We start from the raw sequence: 18,287 nt of genomic DNA, 5'->3' as shown, positions 1-18,287 counted from the left end.
CAGACTGAGCGTCCCCATTGGTGTGAGCGCGGAGTCTCCTGCGGGCTCTGCTGGTCACTAAAATGTGTCTGACGGTGAGAACATTGAGCAGCAGAATCAGGAGAAATGGGACACCCGGGGTTAGAATGTGGTGGAGGAACTCGATTGTGACCCAGACACTGGAGACTCGAACAGCGGCTGTTACATCACAAAACCAGGGGGCGTTCCCCAGCCAATACCGAGCCGTGAGCATAAAATACCAGGAAATGTTCTTTAAACAGCTCAGCACAGTCACTGCTCCCAGAACCACAGCCGCCGTTTTCTCACTGCAATATTTACTTTTCAGCTTCTGGCAACAAATGGCCACAAACCGATCAAAGGTGAAAGTGACGGTGAACCAGACAGAGCAGTCAGTGGCTGCATAAAGCAGGACGGCGTGGATATTACACACGGGGACGGAGTCCCTCAGGAAATAAAACTGTTCCTGATAAACAATGGGAATGTGTCTCAGGATCAGGTCGAGGATAATGACCAGGAGATCCGCCGCTGCCATGGCCCCCAGGTAACGTCTGACACATGGAGACAATCCACAATCTTTATAAAGCAGGACGTAGATGGTCACTACGTTAACTGTGAGGAAGGAAAACAAACCCATTATCCATCAGCCTGGAGGCAAAGGGACCCGTTTGATCGGGGACCCAGTGAGATTTTCAAATGTGTCCCTGTATTCAGGGATTTATTAAAATAATTGGAGCTGGAATAACAAATGGGAAGGTCGGAATTACTGACAAAAATGTGACATAAACCACAAGAAACCCTCCCTCCCCAAACACACAGAGACACATCCATAAGGACAGATGGTTTCTAGAACATTCCCACACACTCGATCACTCGAGAGCAGACACAGGTCACTCCTTCCCAGTTCCTAATACGGAGGGTGGGAACGTTGCTGTCCTGAAGGATTCTCTCCCAGTTTCCTGAAGACAGACGGAATTTGGGAATTTCTGTATTTTGGTCTAAATTGTGGTCGATCCTGTGTCGTGGAGAAATGTAAACGCAGGGAAAACGTATTCACCCCTTTAACTGCCTGAGGGGCCTCGGAACAGTGTCTCCTTCTCCCTGGAACGGGATCTCTTCCCTCGGGATCTTATCGTTTGTTCAATTCACTGACGTCCGGCCGTTCACAAACAAACAACGTCAGGGACAGAACGTTCCGGGGAATGTCAGTTATAGAATGTCGGGGACAGAACGTTCCGGGGAATGTCAGTTATAGAATGTCAGGGACAGAACGTTCCGGGGAATGTCAGTTATAGAATGTCAGGGACAGAACGTTCCGGGGAATGTCAGTTATAGAATGTCAGGGACAGAACGTTCCGGGGAATGTCAGTTATAGAATGTCGGGGACAGAACGTTCCGGGGAATGTCAGTTATAGAATGTCAGGGACAGAACGTTCCGGGGAGTGGCAGTTATAGAATGTCGGGGACAGAACGTTCCGGGGAATGTCAGTTATAGAATGTCGGGGACAGAACGTTCCGGGGAATGTCAGTTATAGAATGTCAGGGACAGAACGTTCCGGGGAATGTCAGTTATAGAATGTCAGGGACAGAACGTTCCGGGGAATGTCAGTTATAGAATGTCGGGACAGAACGTTCCGGGGAATGTCAGTTATAGAATATCAGGGACAGAACGTTCCGGGGAATGTCAGTTATAGAATGTCAGGGACAGAACGTTCCGGGGAGTGTCAGTTATAGAATGTCAGGGACGGAACATTCCGGGGAATGGCAGTTATAGAATGTCAGGGACAGAACGTTCCGGGGAATGGCAGTTATAGAATATCAGGTAACCCCTTGACCTGTCCACCACCTTTCCCCCAGACCCACCCCACCAACATGATGTACTGTGCACAGGCTACATATCCATCCAGCACCGGGAGCTGCACTAACCACATCATTGCATTATCTGTAAACCTCAACCAGACAGTCTGACCAGCACAGAGACCTGTGCAGTGATCACCCGTGCATTGATCTGTAACCCAGGAGCAGTTACCCTCCCAGCATGTAGGACTGTGTACCCCACCCCAGTGCATTGATCTGTAACCCAGGAGCAGTTACCCTCCCAGCATGTAGGACTGTGTACCCCACCCCAGTGCATTGATCTGTAACCCAGGAGCAGTTACCCTCCCAGCATGTAGGGCTGTGTACCCCACCCCAGTGCATTGATCTGTAACCCAGGAGCAGTTACCCTCCCAGCATGTAGGACTGTGTACCCCACCCCAGTGCATTGATCTGTAACCCAGGAGCAGTTACCTTCCCAGCATGTAGGACTGTGTACACCACCCCAGTGCATTACCCAGTAACACTGTTAGATCCCTGCCCAGTGTGGGGAAACTTGCAGCCCATGCTGGAAGTGACAGGATGTGCAGCTCCCACCCATTTCCAGCTCCATATCCCCACTGTGCCAAGAAAAGGGGGTGCTGTGGGTGTGAACATCACTGCCAGAGAGAGATGGCAGGGGTATCAGTTTAAATATCACCACATGGGAGGGGTTTGGGGTATAGACAGAGAGGGGGAGACTGAGAGACAGTGTCATGGAAGGATGTGTTCCCAGGTTTCAGAATGCTGAAATGTCTACACTTCGATAGCATCCTGTAACATGAGCCAGTCTTCCCAGGAAAGATGGGAAAAAGGGAGATTGGTGTGAGGTCAGATGAAACAACAGCTGCTGTGTGGTTTTGAAATTACGTTTATGTAATTTTAATAAGTGTCTCATTGAAACAGTATATTGCTGTAGAGTTGGAGTAGGGTAATAAGCAGTTAGGAGAAAGAGGGTCCCAGAGTTGTGAATAGTTGATGTAAAATGTTCACTTTCAGAGTTAAAAAAATACATTGATATTTTTTGTTTAAACACTGGAATTTGGGAGTTCTCTATCACTCATATTTCAACAGTTTACAAGGTAACTTGAGCATTTCTTTATGTTTAGTTTAACTTACCAGATGAGCTTCACACTGTGCCCTAACAATTGCTGTGTGTGTATCTGTGTGTCTCTGTGTGGGGCAGGTCTGGCTGTCTCTGTGGTGCTGAAAGTGATGCAATGCCACCCTCTGCTGGCCTCCACACGCCACTGCACAGACATTGGCAGAGGGTGAAAACCAACAGGGATTCACTCAGAGAGGGGGAGGGAGAGGGCAGCTGCTCACAGCACCATCCAAACTGATGTCTTATCCATTTACTGATCTAAATGTCCTTTAAACATTGTAACTGTCCCTGTTTTCACCAGTTCCTCTAGAAGTTAATTCCACACACACGCCAGCTTCTGTCTGAAATAATTACCTCTCCTGACTTTTGTAAATCTTTTTCCTCACGCCTCAAAATATCCCTCCGTTTTGAATCCCCAACTCTCGGGAAAAGACATCAGCCCTTTAGCTTATCTGTACCCCTCATCATTTTATAAACCTCTGCAAAGTTACCCCTCCATCTCATACTCTCCAGTGAAAAAAGTCCCAGCCGATCCAGCCTCTCCTTATAGCTCAATCCCTCCATTTCCAGCAACATCCAGGTTAAACTCTTCTGAACCCTCTCCAGCTTAATAATATCAAGGTCAATAATATCAAAGAGAATAGTCAAGGTATTTGCTAAGGGTACGGGGGAGACCAAACTAGAGGACATAGGCTTAAGGTGAGAGGGTAACATTTAAAAGTGACGTAAGGGGCAGCTTTTTCACCCAGAGGGTGGTGTGCCTATGGAATGAGCGGGCAGGATGTCCAGACTGGACACAGTATTCCAGGAGAGGTCTCACCAATGTCCTGTACAACCTCAATATGACGTCCCAATTCCGATACTCAAAGGTCTGACCTATGAAGACAAGTGTGTTAAACACCTTCTTAGCCACTTTCTATATCAGATGCAAATTTTAAAGAATTAAACATGACGGCCTAGCTCTCTGTACTACAACACCACCAAAAGACCCTACTTTTAATTGTATAGGCCCTGTTCTTGTTTGATTTACCAAATCCAATGCCTGGCATTAATCCAGACTATCCTCCATCTGCCACCCCTCAGCCCAGTGTGTGATATGACTGCCATCTCCCCCTCCCCCTTCAATTTTAAAATGCCCACCCCTCTCCAGGAGGCCTGCACACTCTTGCCATGATTTTCACAAAGACCCTGAGCTTGGGTTGCCTTGTGTGGTTAGAGGGAGGAGGGACAGATTGCAGACACAGTCAGTGGGGAGGAGAGGCTGGACAGTAATCAGCGGCCTGGTATCATTTCATGGTTTTAGGAAGAGGGCAGACACACGTTAGAGGTGGGTAAGATTGATCGGTGTTTTGGGGTCAGAAATTAATCCCTTCCTTCGCCTCTGGTGTTCAGTAATAAACATCTATTTGAGACCCTTCATTGGGCAGAGTGTTTCTGTGGGATTTCTTTCCCTAATATTGCAGACTACAGATAATAGCGATTAAAGATGTTCATAGTTAATTTCAATATTCAGCACGTACACTCAATATCCTACAGTTGAGACCAATATCTTGCATTTGTTTCATAATACAAAGTGTTTTTTGTAATTCAGTAATAGTAACCTGATTATAATCAATCCACACTGAGCTGGAAGCGGGCACTAAAATATGACCCAAAATCTGGGTATGGTAGTATAGTGGGCAGTGTCCGTGTCTCTGAGCCAGAGCTCTGGGTTTGATTCCAATTCCTGAACTTGTGTGGTAGTGTTCCTAGCTCTGGACGAGAAGGCCTGGATTGAAGTCCTGCCTGTTGCAGAGGTATGTCACAGTATGACAGAACAGGCTGATGAACAAACACACAGGAGAATGAGGTGAGGGAAGCCATTAGCGTCCCTGCTGAGTACACTTGCAAGAAGTGCACCCATCTCCAGCTCCTCCAAGCCCGTGTTAGGGAACTGGAGCTGGATTTGGATGAACTGCGGATCATTCGGGAGGCAGAGAGGGTCATAGAGCAGAGCTTTAGGGAAGTAGTTACTCCGAAAGTTCAAGATAGATGGGTGACAGTGAGGGGGAGTGGGAGGAGGAAGCCAGTGCAGGGACCCCCTGCGGTCATTCCCCTCAAGAACAAGCATACCGTTTTGGATACTTGTGGGGGGGATGACTTACCAGGGGCAAGCAACGAGGTTCAGGCCTCTGGCACGGAGCCTGGCCCCGTTGCTCAGAAGGGAAGGGTGGAGAAAGGTAGAGCGATAGTTCTTGGGGACTCGATAGTGAGGGGTACAGACAGACGGTTTTGTGGGGGTGACAGTGACTCACGTTTGGTATGTTGCCTCCCAGGTGCAAGGGTACGTGATGTCGCTGATCGTGTTTTCCGGGTCCTTAAGGGGGAGGGGGAGCAGCCCCAGATCGTGGTCCACGTTGGCACCAACGATATAGGTAGGAAGAGGGGTGAGGATGTCAGACAGGCTTTCAGGGAGCTAGGTTGGAAGCTCAGAGTTAGAACAAACAGAGTTGTTGTCTCTGGTTTGTTACCCGTGCCACGTGATAGAGAGTCGAGGAATAGGGAGAGAGAGCAGTTAAATGCGTGGCTACAGGGATGGTGCAGGAGGGAGGGATTCCGGTTTCTGGACAACTGGGGTTCTTTCTGGGGAAGGTGGGACCTCTATAAAAAGGATGGTCTACACCTGAACCTGAGGGGCACCAGTATCCTTGGGGGGAGGTTTGCTAGTGCTCTTTGGGAGGGTTTAAACTAACTCCGTGGGGGCATGGGAACCAGGACTGTAGCTTTAGGGTACAGGACCTTGAGTGTAGGGAGGTTATGAATAATGCAGCGATCTCGAAGGAGGGTGCCTGTAAACAGAAGGGTGGATTGAAGTGTGCATACTTCAATGCCAGAAGTATAAGAAATAAGGTAGGTGAACTTGCAGCGTGGGTTGGTACCTGGGACTTCGATGTTGTGGCCATTACAGAGACGTGGGTAGAACAGGGGCAAGAATGGCTGTTGCAGGTTCCAGGGTTTAAATGTTTTAGTAGGATCAGACATGGGGGTAAAAAAGGAGGAGGTGTGGCATTACTTGTCAAAGATAGTATTACAGCAGTAGAATGGACGATGGAAGAGGACTTGCCATCTGAAGTAGTTTGGGCTGAGGTTAGAAATAGGAAAGGTGAGGTCACCCTGTTAGGTGTTTTCTACAGGCCTCCTAATAGTCCTAGAGAAGTAGAGGATAATATTGTGAGGATGATTCAGGAAAAGAGTGAAGGTAGCAGGGTGGTTGTTATGGGGGACATTAACTTCCCAGATATTGACTGGGAGAGCTATAGCTCGAGTTCATTAGATGGGTCGGTGTTTGTCCAATGTGTGCAGGAGGGTTTCCTGACACAATATGTAGACAGGCCAACAAGAGGTGAGGCTATACTGGATTTGGTTCTAGGTAATGAACCAGGCCAGGTGTTAGACTTGGAGGTAGGTGAGCACTTCGGGGACAGTGACCACAACTCGGTGACTTTTACTTTAGTGATGGAGAGGGATAAGTGTGCGCCGCAGGGCAAGAGTTATAGCTGGGGGCAGGGAAATTATGATGCAGTGAGGCATGACTTAGGATGTGTGGATTGGAAAAACAGGCTTCAAGAGAAGAACACTAATGAGATGTGGGGATTGTTCAAGGAGCAGCTACTACGTGTCCTCGATAAGTATGTACCAGTCAGGCATGGTGTAAAGGGCCTTGTGAGGCAGCCGTGGTTTAGTAAGGAATTGGAATCCCTTGTGAAAGGGAAGAAGGCGGCATATGTAAAGATGAGGCGTGAAGGTTCAGTTGGGGCGATAGAGAGTTATAAGGTAGCCAGGAAGGATCTAAAGAGAGAGCTAAGAGAAGCGAGAAGGGGACATGAAAAGTCTTTAGCTGGTAGGATTAGGGAAAACCCAAAGGCTTTCTATAGGTATGTCAGGAATAAAAGGATGACTAGGGTAGGTATCGGTCCAGTCAAGGATAGTAGTGGGAAGTTGTGTGTGGAGGCGGAGGAGATTGGAGAGACACTAAATCAATACTTTTCATCAGTGTTCACTCAGGAACAGGACACTGTTGCTGATGTGAATATGGAGTCACAAATGATTAGAATGGATGGCCTGGAAATATGCAGGGAAGAGGTTCTGGGAATATTGGAGAGGATGAAAATAGATAAGTCTCCTGGGCCTGATGGCATTTACCCTAGGATCCTATGGGAAGCTAGGGAAGAGATAGCAGAGCCATTGGCCTGGATTTTTATGTCGTCATTGTCAACGGGAATAGTACCAGAGGACTGGAGGATAACGAATGTGGTCCCCTTGTTCAAGAAAGGGAGTAGGGATAGCCCTAGTAACTATAGGCCAGTGAGTCTGACTTCAGTGGTGGGCAAAGTCTTAGAGAGAATGGTAAGGGATAAGATTTATGAACATCTGGATAGGAATAACGTGATCAAGGATAGCCAGCATGGTTTTGTGAAGGGCAGGTCGTGCCTCACAAACCTTATTGAGTTCTTTGAGAAGGTGACTAAGGAAGTGGACGAGGGTAAAGCAGTAGATGTTGTGTATATGGATTTTAGTAAGGCGTTCGATAAGGTTCCCCATGGTAGGCTAATGCTAAAATTACGGAGGTATGTCATTGAGGATACATTAGAGGTTTGGATTAGGAATTGGCTGGCTGGAAGGAGACAGAGGGTAGTAGTTGATGGACTATGTTCATCTTGGAGTGCAGTTACTAGCGGTGTACCACAAGGATCTGTTTTGGGACCATTGCTTTTTGTTATCTTTATAAATGATCTAGAGGAAGGGCTTGAAAGCTGAGTAAGCAAGTTTGCGGATGTCACAAAAGTCGGTGGAGTTGTGGACAGTGAGGAAGGAAGTGGTAGGTTACAGCGGGATATAGATAAGTTGCAGAGCTGGGCAGAAATGTGGCAAATGGAATTCAATGTAGCTAAGTGTGAAGTCATTCACTTTGGTAGGAGTAACAAGAAGATGACTTAGGATGTGTGGATTGGAAAAACAGGCTTCAAGAGAAGAACACTAATGAGATGTGGGGATTGTTCAAGGAGCAGCTACTGCGTGTCCTCGATAGGTATGTACCAGTCAGGCATGGTGTAAAGGGCCTTGTGAGGCAGCCGTGGTTTAGTAAGGAATTGGAGTCCCTTGTGAAAGGGAAGAAGGCGGCATATGTAAAGATGAGGCGTGAAGGTTCAGTTGGGGCGATTGAGAGTTATAAGGTAGCCAGGAAGGAGCTAAAGAGGGAGCTAAGAGAAGCGAGAAGGGGACATGAAAAGTCTTTAGCTGGTAGGATTAGGGAAAACCCAAAGGCTTTCTATAGGTATGTCAAGAATAAAAGGATGACTAGGGTAGGTATCGGTCCAGTCAAGGATAGTAGTGGGAAGTTGTGTGTGGAGGCGGAGGAGATTGGAGAGACATTAAATCAGTACTTTTCATCAGTATTCACTCAGGAACAGGACACTGTTGCTGATGTGAATATGGAATCACAAATAATTAGAATGGATGCCCTGGAAATATGCAGGGAAGAGGTTTTGGGAATATTGGAAAGGATGAATATAGATAAGTCTCCTGGGCCTGATGGCATTTACCCCAGGATCCTATGGGAAGCTAGGGAGGAGATAGCAGAGCCATTGGCCTGGATTTTTATGTCGTCATTGTCAACGGGAATAGTACCAGAGGACTGGAGGATAACGAATGTGGTCCCATTGTTCAAGAAAGGGAGTAGGGATAGCCCTAGTAACTATAGGCCAGTGAGTCTGACTTCAGTGGTGGGCAAAGTCTTAGAGAGAATGGTAAGGGATAAGATTTATGAACATCTGGGTAGGAATAACGTGATCAGGGATAGCCAGCATGGTTTTGTGAAGGGCAGGTCGTGCCTCACAAACCTTATTGAGTTCTTTGAGAAGGTGACTAAGGAAGTGGATGAGGGTAAAGCAGTAGATGTTGTGTATATGGATTTTAGTAAGGCGTTCGATAAGGTTCCCCATGGTAGGCTAATGCTAAAACTACGGAGGTATGGCATTGAGGATACATTAGAGGTTTGGATTAGGAATTGGCTGGCTGGAAGGAGACAGAGGGTAGTAGTTGATGGATTATGTTCATCTTGGAGCGCATTTACTAGCGGTGTACCACAAGGATCTGTTTTGGGACCATTGCTTTTTGTTATCTTTATAAATGATCTAGAGGAAGGACTTGATAGCTGGGTAAGCAAGTTTGCGGATGACACAAAAGTCGGTGGAGTTGTGGATAGTGAGGAAGGAAGTGGTAGGTTACAGCGGGATATAGATAAGTTGCAGAGCTGGGCGGAAATGTGGCAAATGGAATTCAATGTAGCTAAGTGCGAAGTCGTTCACTTTGGTAGGAATAACAAGATGATGGATTACTGGGCTAATGGTAGGCTACTTGGTAGTGTGGATGAGCAGAGGGATCTTGGTGTCTATGTACACAGATCTCTGAAAGTTGCCACCCAGGTAAATAGTGCTGTGAGGAAGGCATATGGTGTACTGGGCTTTATTGGCAGAGGAATTGAGTTCCGGAGTCCTGAGGTCATGTTGCAGTTGTATAAGACTCTGGTGAGGCCTCATCTGGAGTATTGTGTGCAGTTTTGGTCGCCATACTATAGGAAGGATGTGGAAGCTTTAGAACGAGTGCAGAGGAGGTTTACCAGGATGTTGCCTGGAATGGTAGGAAAATCTTATGAGGAAAGGCTGAGGCACTTGGGGCTGTTCTCATTGGAGAAGAGAAGGTTTAGGGGAGATCTGATAGAAGTGTATAAGATGATTAGGGGTTTAGATAGGGTAGATACTAAGAACCTTTTACCGCTAATGGAGTCAGGTGTTACTAGGGGACATAGCTTTAAATTAAGGGGTGGTAGGTATAGGACAGATGTTAGGGGTAGATTCTTCACACAGCGGGTTGTGAGTTCATGGAATGCCCTGCCCGTATCAGTGGTGAACTCTCCTTCTTTATGGTCATTTAAGCGGGCATTGGATAGGCATTTGGAAGTTATTGGGCTAGTATAGGTTAGGTAGGATTCGGTCGGCACAACATCGAGGGCCGAAGGGCCTGTACTGCGCTGTATCCTTCTATGTTCTATGTTCTATTACTGGGCTAATGGTAGGCTACTTGGTAGTGTGGATGAGCAGAGGGATCTTGGTGTCCATGTACACAGATCTCTGAAAGTCGCCACCCAGGTAAATAGTGCTGTGAGGAAGGCATATGGTGTACTGGGCTTTATTGGTAGAGGAATTGAGTTCCGGAGTCCTGAGGTCATGTTGCAGTTGTATAAGACTCTGGTGCGGCCTCATCTGGAGTATTGTGTGCAGTTTTGGTCGCAATACTATAGGAAGGATGTGGAGGCATTGGAACGAGTGCAGAGGAGGTTTACCAGGATGTTGCCTGGAATGGTAGGAAAATTTTATGAGGAAAGGCTGAGGCACTTGGGGCTGTTCTCATTGGAGAAGAGAAGGTTTAGGGGAGATTTGATAGAGGTGTATAAGATGATTAGGGGTTTAGATAGGGTCGACACTGAGAACCTTTTACCGCTAATGGAGTCAGGTGTTACTAGGGGACACAGCTTTAAATTAAGGGGTGGTAGGTATAGGACAGATGTTAGGGGTAGATTCTTTACACAGCGGGTTGTGAGTTCATGGAATGCCCTGCCAGTAGCAGTGGTGAACTCTCCCTCTTTATGGTCATTTAAGCGGGCATTGGATAGGCATTTGGAAGTTATTGGGCTAGTGTAGGTTATGTAGGATTCGGTCGGCGCAACATCGAGGGCCGAAGGGCCTGTACTGCGCTGTATCTTTCTATGTTCTATGTTCTATGTAGAATACTGTTACAGCTTTATGGGTATTGCCGAGTGGTGTTCGTGTCCCTACCTCTGGGCACAAAGGTCTAGGTGTAAATCCCAAAGAAGTGTCACCTAATATATCTGAACAAACCGATTAAAGTGGTTTTATAATTGTGGCTTGATGGAGAAAGAACAGGTGTCGGTGTTGCATTTCAGCATTTCGGCCCGGGATTATTGGAAGTACAGCCATTCTTGTTGATTGAAGTCACATTTCACAGCAGTAAAGGTTTATAAAATCAGAACGGTCATGGATCGGGTTTGTAGTCAAGGTTTTTCCCCAGGTTAGGGGCGTCCAAAACTAGAGGACATTGGTGGAAAGTGAGAGGGGAAAGATTTTGAAGAGGCCTAAGGGGCACCTTTTCTCACAGAGGGTGGTGCGTGTATGGACTGAGCTGCCAGAGGAAGTGGTGGAGGCTGGTACAACTCCATCATGTAAAAGTCATCTGGATGCTGACAGACCTGCCGAGCTTTTCCAGCAATTTCTGTATTTGTTAAAATAAAACATTCATTTTAACACAGGTATCTGTGTTACCTGTTTGGATACAGGATTGGCTGGCCAGCAGAAGACAGCAAGTGGTAGCGGAAGGAAAATATTCTGCCTGGAAGTCTGTGGTGAGTGATGTTCCACAGGGCTCTGTCCTTGGGCCTCTACTGTTTGTAATTTTTTTAATGACTTGGATGAGGGCATTGAAGGATGGGTCAGCAAGTTTGCAGATGACACGAAGGTTGGGGGTGTTGTTGACAATGTAGAGGGCTGTTGTAGGCTGCAGCGGGACATTGACAGGATGCAGAGATGGGTTGAGAGGTGGCAGATGGAGTTCAACCTGGATAAATGCGATGTGATGCATTTTGGAAGGTCAAACTTGAAAGCTGAGTACAGGATTAAGGATAGGATTTTTGGCAGTGTGAAGGAACAGAGAGATCTTGGTGTGCAGGTACATAGATTCCTTAAAATGGCCACCCAAGTGGACAGGGTTGTTCAGAAAGTATATGGTGTTTTGGCTTTCATTAACACGGGAATTGAGTTTAACAGTCGTGAGATCTTGTTGCAGCTCTTTAAAACTTTGGTTAGACCGCACTTGGAATACTGTGTCCAGTTCTAGTCATCCTATTATAGGAAAGATGTGGATGCTTTGGAGAGGGTTCAGAGGAGGTTTACCAGGATGCTGCCTGGACTGGAGGGCTTATCATATGAAGAGAGGTTGACTGAACTCGGACTTTTTTCATTGGGGGAAAGGAGGAGGAGAGGGGACCTAATTGAGATATTCAAGATTATGAGAGAGATAGATAGTGTTGATAGCCAGAGACTATTTCCCGGAGCAGAAATGGCTAACACGAAGGGTCATAGTTTTAAGCTGGTTGGAGGAAAGTATAGAGGGGATGTCAGAGGCAGGTTCTTTACCCAGAGAGTTGTGAGAGCATGGAATGCGTTGCCAGCAGCAGTTGTGGAAGCGAGGTCATTGGGGACATTTCAGAGACTGCTGGATATGCATATGGTCACAGACATTTAAGGGTGCTTACATGAGGATCAGTGGCCGGAACAACATCATGGGCTGATGGGCCTGTTCTGTGCTGGACTGTTCTATGTTCTATGTATTCTGAATACATTAAACATTTTATTTTTTAATGACGCAGGGCCATATAAACATATCCTCAAATTGACCGAGACCATTTTCTGCTCAGGGTATGGCTCTGTGTATGACAGCAGCAATGATGCACCGACATGGAACAGGGAATGTGATGGAGACATAGTTTGGACAATGTACAAGGAGACCTCACATGGTCCAGTTTGGGAGAGAATGACATTATTGTGTGATTCAACTCAGAGAGGGAGAAAATGTCACCTGCCCGAGAAGAAACGGCCTATTGCACTCTCTCTCCTTCATTATTCCTCATCACAGTAACGTGTACGAGCTAAAACAAAACTCTACTGTTATTGTTACCATTCTTATTTTTATAGAATCTCAGCAGTGTGGAAACAAGCCCTTCGGCCCAACAAGTACATACCAACTTTCCAAAGAGTAACCTTCCCATGCCCTTACAGTTACCACTGACTAGTGCACCTAAAGTAGAAATCGCGGAACACGATGGACTATTTGACCAATCCACTTGAATTATACAGCTTTGGGCTGTGGCAGGAAACGGGAGCACCATCAGAAGCTCACGCAGACAAGGGGAGAAGATCCAAACTCCACGCAGATAGTCACCCGAGGCTGGAATTGAACTCATACCCCTGATGCTGTGATGGAACAGTGTGAACTACTGAGCCACTGTGCTAACCTGGAACCTCCTGCCAGCCTAATGCAAAGGGAATTCAGCCAAATCCAACTGTCCCAGGATAAAATCCCATTGCTAGCAGCTGTGTGAGTACAATATCTTCAGAAGCAGAATCACATTTTGGACAATCTCTCAATTTTTCCTTTTGTCATGAGTTACACTAATATTTGGATAAGGTTCTTTCAACGTGAAATTGCACAGATTTGTGTGTGAGTTTGTGTGTGTGTGTGTGTGTGTGTGAGTTTGTGTGTGTGTGTGTGTGTGTGTGTGTGTGTCAGTGTTTTTAGAATGGGAAATATCGAGTCTTTATTTGCAATACGCAAACAGTTTGCCATCCATCTTTCCATCATAGTTGGAATAACATTGCTCTGGATCGTAAACGTGTTGTTTTAGCAGATTACAGAAACTAGCCTGACTTGTTCCTAAAACTGACCCTGACCCAGTCTGAGACCGATATCATCGGCCATATCACCGACCTGGTTACATTTAACATTTGTTGTGAGCAGTGGGGGAGTGGGACTAGAAAAGGAAACAGTGACCCAAAAAGCCGGGGAACTATAGACCGGTGAGCCTGATGTCAGTGGTGGGTGAGTTGTTCGAAGGGATTCTGTGGGATAGCATTTACATACGTTTGGGAAGGCAAGGACTGATCTCATTAATGTGTCATTAATTTGATTGAGTTTTATGAAGAGGTGACAAAGAAGATTGATGAAGGCAGTTTGGTAGATATTGTCTATATGGACCTCAGCAAGGTGTTCATAACATTCCGATTGGTAGGCAGATTAGTAAGGTTCGGTCACATGGGATACAGAAGAAGCTCATCACAATTGGCTTGAAGGAAGAGGGATATTTTTCAGACTGGAGGCTTCTGAGCAGAAATTATACACTTAATGGTAAGGGCCTGGGGCGTGTTGTGAAACAAATGGACATAAGGCTGCAGGTACATTGTTCCTTGAAAGTGAAGTTGAATGCAGACAGTGCGGTACAGAACATATTTAACACATTTGCCTTAATCAGTCAGAGCATTGAGTATAGGAGTTGTGGTGGAGGGAAATGGGGTTAGCGTGGATGGACATTTACAAGGTGGAGTCGAACCCTTCTGTTAATTAAAACCAAACACCCAGAAAAGGTCGCCTCACCTCGTAATCTGTTAAAATATGAGCGACACAATTCTCCTACATTCCACTATTTAAACAAAGATTAACAAGTTTATTTCTTAACTTTATTAGTGAACACTAAACAACAGCTATTCACAAATACAAGCCCCTCTTTTCTTAGCTACTTACTATCTGACTTGAACTCTGTAAAAAGTATGTTGTTCCAACAACCCACATATTAAACATTACAATCTCAAGACCATACAGTCTCTATCTTCCCCGCTGTATTCACTCTTTCAGCTGCTGATCTCCTTGGTTCATTTTTTTTATTGCAAAGAGGTTTGCATGAACATGTGTCTTTGATAGAGTGTGTTTGAGATGGTCAGTTAGCACTCCTGCTCTACAGCAGTTGCTCTACTGTTGGATGGCAGTAGCTCTCTCTAGTGTTCAAAATGCTGGGTTTATATACTCCCCATGATATAATAATTCTCATAATTTGATTGCTTTCCAGGCGTCCAAACAATAATATTCAAATTCTGTTGGCTTCTGGTATCCTGAGTGTTATTTAAACTCTTTGGTTACATTTGTATGGCTGTCAAAACAGCAACCAAAACTCAGGAATCCATTTCTCAGCTAATGGTGACATGTGGAACAGTGTGACCTTCAGCTGGCATCTGTGGCTTTAATTTCTACTCAGTAAAACTCGATCTGTTTTAAAGTGTCCATATATGTTTTTGTCTTCATAACATCTCCCCGCTTCAGAAAATAAAATGAACTAGCTGAATGAAAAGATGTCAACATTTGTTTTCCTCTAACTCTTAATCCCAATTTTATGAAATACCAAAGTGTTAATCTCAGTTATATCATTCATATTAATTCTGCACACCAATACAACACTGGAATAAGTCAAATCTTATCTACACTTTTTCCTTTAAATCCGCGAAAACACATCTGCTATCACATTATAGAAGACACAGCATGAACACTTTGTAAGTTTAAAGTTGGTAAGGTAAGACTGCAATGAAATAGTCTCATATTCTGGTCTTTAAATATTCCAAAAAATGCGAGAGATTTGTCGTTGTCCACAACCATCTCTGACAATTTGTTTGTCATATACACATTAAAATATTGTCAGGCCAGTGTGCAACATAATAATTCTTGTTCAATAATGGAGATTTTCTATTTTTTTTCTCTGTTGGATATTGAGTTTTTTCGACAAGTAGCCAATTAGCCATTCAATTCCATCACCTTTTTCCATATCAATACATCTCTGACCCCTATATCCCGAGCATCAAACACAATTTTCAAAGGGTTTCAGAATATTTGGTGCAGCTAAAACTGGTGTAGTGATTAAACCTGCTTTAAAATTCTCAAATACCTCCTGGCATTGTTCTGTCCACCACAATTCTGTGTTCTTCTTCAGTAAATCCATCAGTGTTGCCAAGACGCTGCTGAAGTTTTGAACAAACTTCCGATAGAATCCACTCAGTTCCAAAAATCGAAGCGCCTCCTTCTTTGAGGATGTTCGTGGAAATTCCTCAAAGCCCTTCGTTTTTGTGTTCCATGGGGTCAACCTTCCATGTCCAATGTAATGTCCCAAGAACGTCACCTCTGCCTTCGCGAATTCTGTTTTCTTTAAGTTTATTACCAAGTTTGCTTCTTGTAATCGTTCAACATGCTCTGCCAACTGTAACATGTGAGCTTTCAATCACTTGCTGAAGATCACTACATCATACAGATAAGTTGCACAATTTGTTCATATGGCCACCCCTCTATTCTTGAGTGTTAAATGTGACTGGTGCATTATACATCCAGATGAAATACTCGATAAAGTTTTTTTTGTCAACTCCGGTATCTTTACCAGGTAGTTTAACTGACTTCACACTTTTTTTTAATTTGAAAGGGGCCTGGCTTTGAATGGTTTTCTTACCATTGGTGGCGAAACTAATACGTCATCCCAACGAGAAATCGTCAAAGTTTCAGAGTTTTTATCTGCCTCCTGCGTCACTCTACACTGTGCCCTCTTCAGCTGCTGTTTAACTAACTCACCTACTCCATCCAATCTCTCCCTCACCTCTGATACATAATCCAAGTATGAGATGTCTGACTTTGGTCCTGTCAATTTATATTTAATTAATTTCTAAGGACCTGTCACTTCATGTACGAATGTTACGTCAAATGAAGTAAAGTGAGTAGATTTATTTGGGGCATCTCTAACGGCAAACAATTTTATGGGGCACCTTTATCCCAACCATTCGGGTAATCCTGACAGTACGCTGTATGCATGATCCTCAGTGTCTGATGCTAACTTTCCAAGGCTACCTGGGATTCAGGATGGGACGCACTTGATTTGAAGTGCTGTATGCCTAAGATATCCATGACTTCCTCAAACAGCTGAGCAATAAAATGAGACCCTTGGTCTTACTAAATCTCTCTGGGCAGTCCACAGCGAGTAAAGAAAGCTACCAACCCCTCCACCTTCATTTTTGCCTTAACACTCCAATAATGGAATTGCCTCTGGAAATCTGGTAGACGCATCCATTATGGTCAGCAAATATTGGTTTCCACTTTTACTTTAGAAAGGGGAGCTACACAATTAATCATAACCCACATGAAGGGTTTTTCGAATGCAAGAATTGGCAAGAAAGCTGCTGGTTTTATTACTGCCTGGGACTTACCTACAATTTGGTATGTATGTCAGGTACAACAAAAATGAACCGCGTCCTTGTGCATTCCAGGCCATTAGAAATGCTTCTGTACCTTAGCCTGAGTCTTCTGTACACCTAGGTGACCGCCTGCAGAGAGTTTATGTGCGACCCAAAACACTGTACATTACTGCTAACACAATCTCGTGCACTTCGGCCCATTTCCCTTCTGCAGTAACCTATCATGGTCTCCATTTTAATTCTATGATTCTATGTTTAAGTTAATAACGTTAAACAATATATTCTGATTCCTTTTCTGTGTGTGTGCATGTATATGTGTGTGTGAATGTGTGTGTATATATCTGTTGTAAGTCGATTAGACTTTCTGGACTAAACACCTCTGCCTGATCCTCTGCCTGTTCAGGTTTTTCCTGCACCGTTACATCAAACAGGGTGTCAGTTCACTGAGCATCAACTCATTTGTCTTTTGAGTTCATTTCTTCTTCCTGCTGTAACTTATGACAGCGGGATCTTGTTACTACACAGTCTGGAAAATATCCTGGGTAATTTTCCTTTAACTCACCAATTCCCTCATCTTCCTTTGTCTTCTCCACCACAAGAGGTGCCCCTCCCAACTTGCTTCCTGCTAAATCGTTCCCAAGAACAAGCTCTATTCCTAGAACTGACACTCTGTTACTTCCCCAAACTTGATTTGGCATTCCATTCTGATGTTACACAAGGGAATGCTTAATTTCTGTCCCCATTCCACAAGTTATCACGTTCTTGATTATAATGCCAGAAAGAGTGAAAAAAAAACTTTCAACTCTTACTATTAGAGGCTGAGAGAAAGTGAGGGCGGCAGATGCTGGAGATGAGAGTTGAAAAGTGTGGGGCTGGAAAAGCCCATCATGTCGGCAGCATCCGAGGGGCAGGAGCATTGACGTTTCAGGCATCAATCCTTCATTAGGAAAGTTGGGCGTAAGGGAGGGGGAAGGAGGTTGAGAAATAAATGGGAGGGTGGGGGGTGGAGCTGGGTGAAAGGGAGCTTGGAAGGCAATTAGTAGATGCAGGTGCATTGTGATGGTGATAGGTCGGAGAGGAGGGTGACAGGACACCTATCGGTGGTAGGACAGCTGGAACCCTCAAACTGTACAGCATCAACGTTGACTTCACCAAATTCCAAATCTCCCCTCCACCAACCTCTCCTAGATCCAACTGTTCAACCTAGCATAACCCTCTTGAACTGCCCTAACTGTCCATCTTCCTTTCCACCTATCGATTCCACCCTCCCCTCCGACATATCACTGTCACTCCCACCTACATCTTCTTATTGCCTTCCCAGTGACCCTCCCACCAGCCCAGCTACTACTCTCGTATTTATCTTCCAGCCCCCTTGTCCCCCCACCACGTTCCGGACAATGGGTTTCTGCCTGATATTCGATTGTCCTGCTGTTCGGACGCTGCCT

At 45.2% G+C, this 18,287-nt stretch overlaps 1 long non-coding RNA gene across 1 annotated transcript; it reads left to right on the top strand.

Annotated features, from left to right (window-relative positions):
* The first annotated feature begins 216 nt into the window (after window positions 1–216).
* LOC132811019 (uncharacterized) lies at window positions 217–13,317 on the top strand. The gene is made up of 3 exons (XR_009643173.1): window positions 217–541; window positions 11,322–11,414; window positions 12,763–13,317. It is a non-coding gene; the product is annotated as an uncharacterized LOC132811019 (long non-coding RNA).
* Window positions 13,318–18,287: the final 4,970 nt, after the last annotated feature.

Source organism: Hemiscyllium ocellatum, unplaced genomic scaffold (assembly GCF_020745735.1).
Source record: "Hemiscyllium ocellatum isolate sHemOce1 unplaced genomic scaffold, sHemOce1.pat.X.cur. scaffold_2077_pat_ctg1, whole genome shotgun sequence".
Classification (NCBI taxonomy): domain Eukaryota; kingdom Metazoa; phylum Chordata; class Chondrichthyes; order Orectolobiformes; family Hemiscylliidae; genus Hemiscyllium; species Hemiscyllium ocellatum.
Note: the sequence above shows the minus strand (reverse complement) of the source record. Positions and strands in the feature narration are given on the sequence as shown.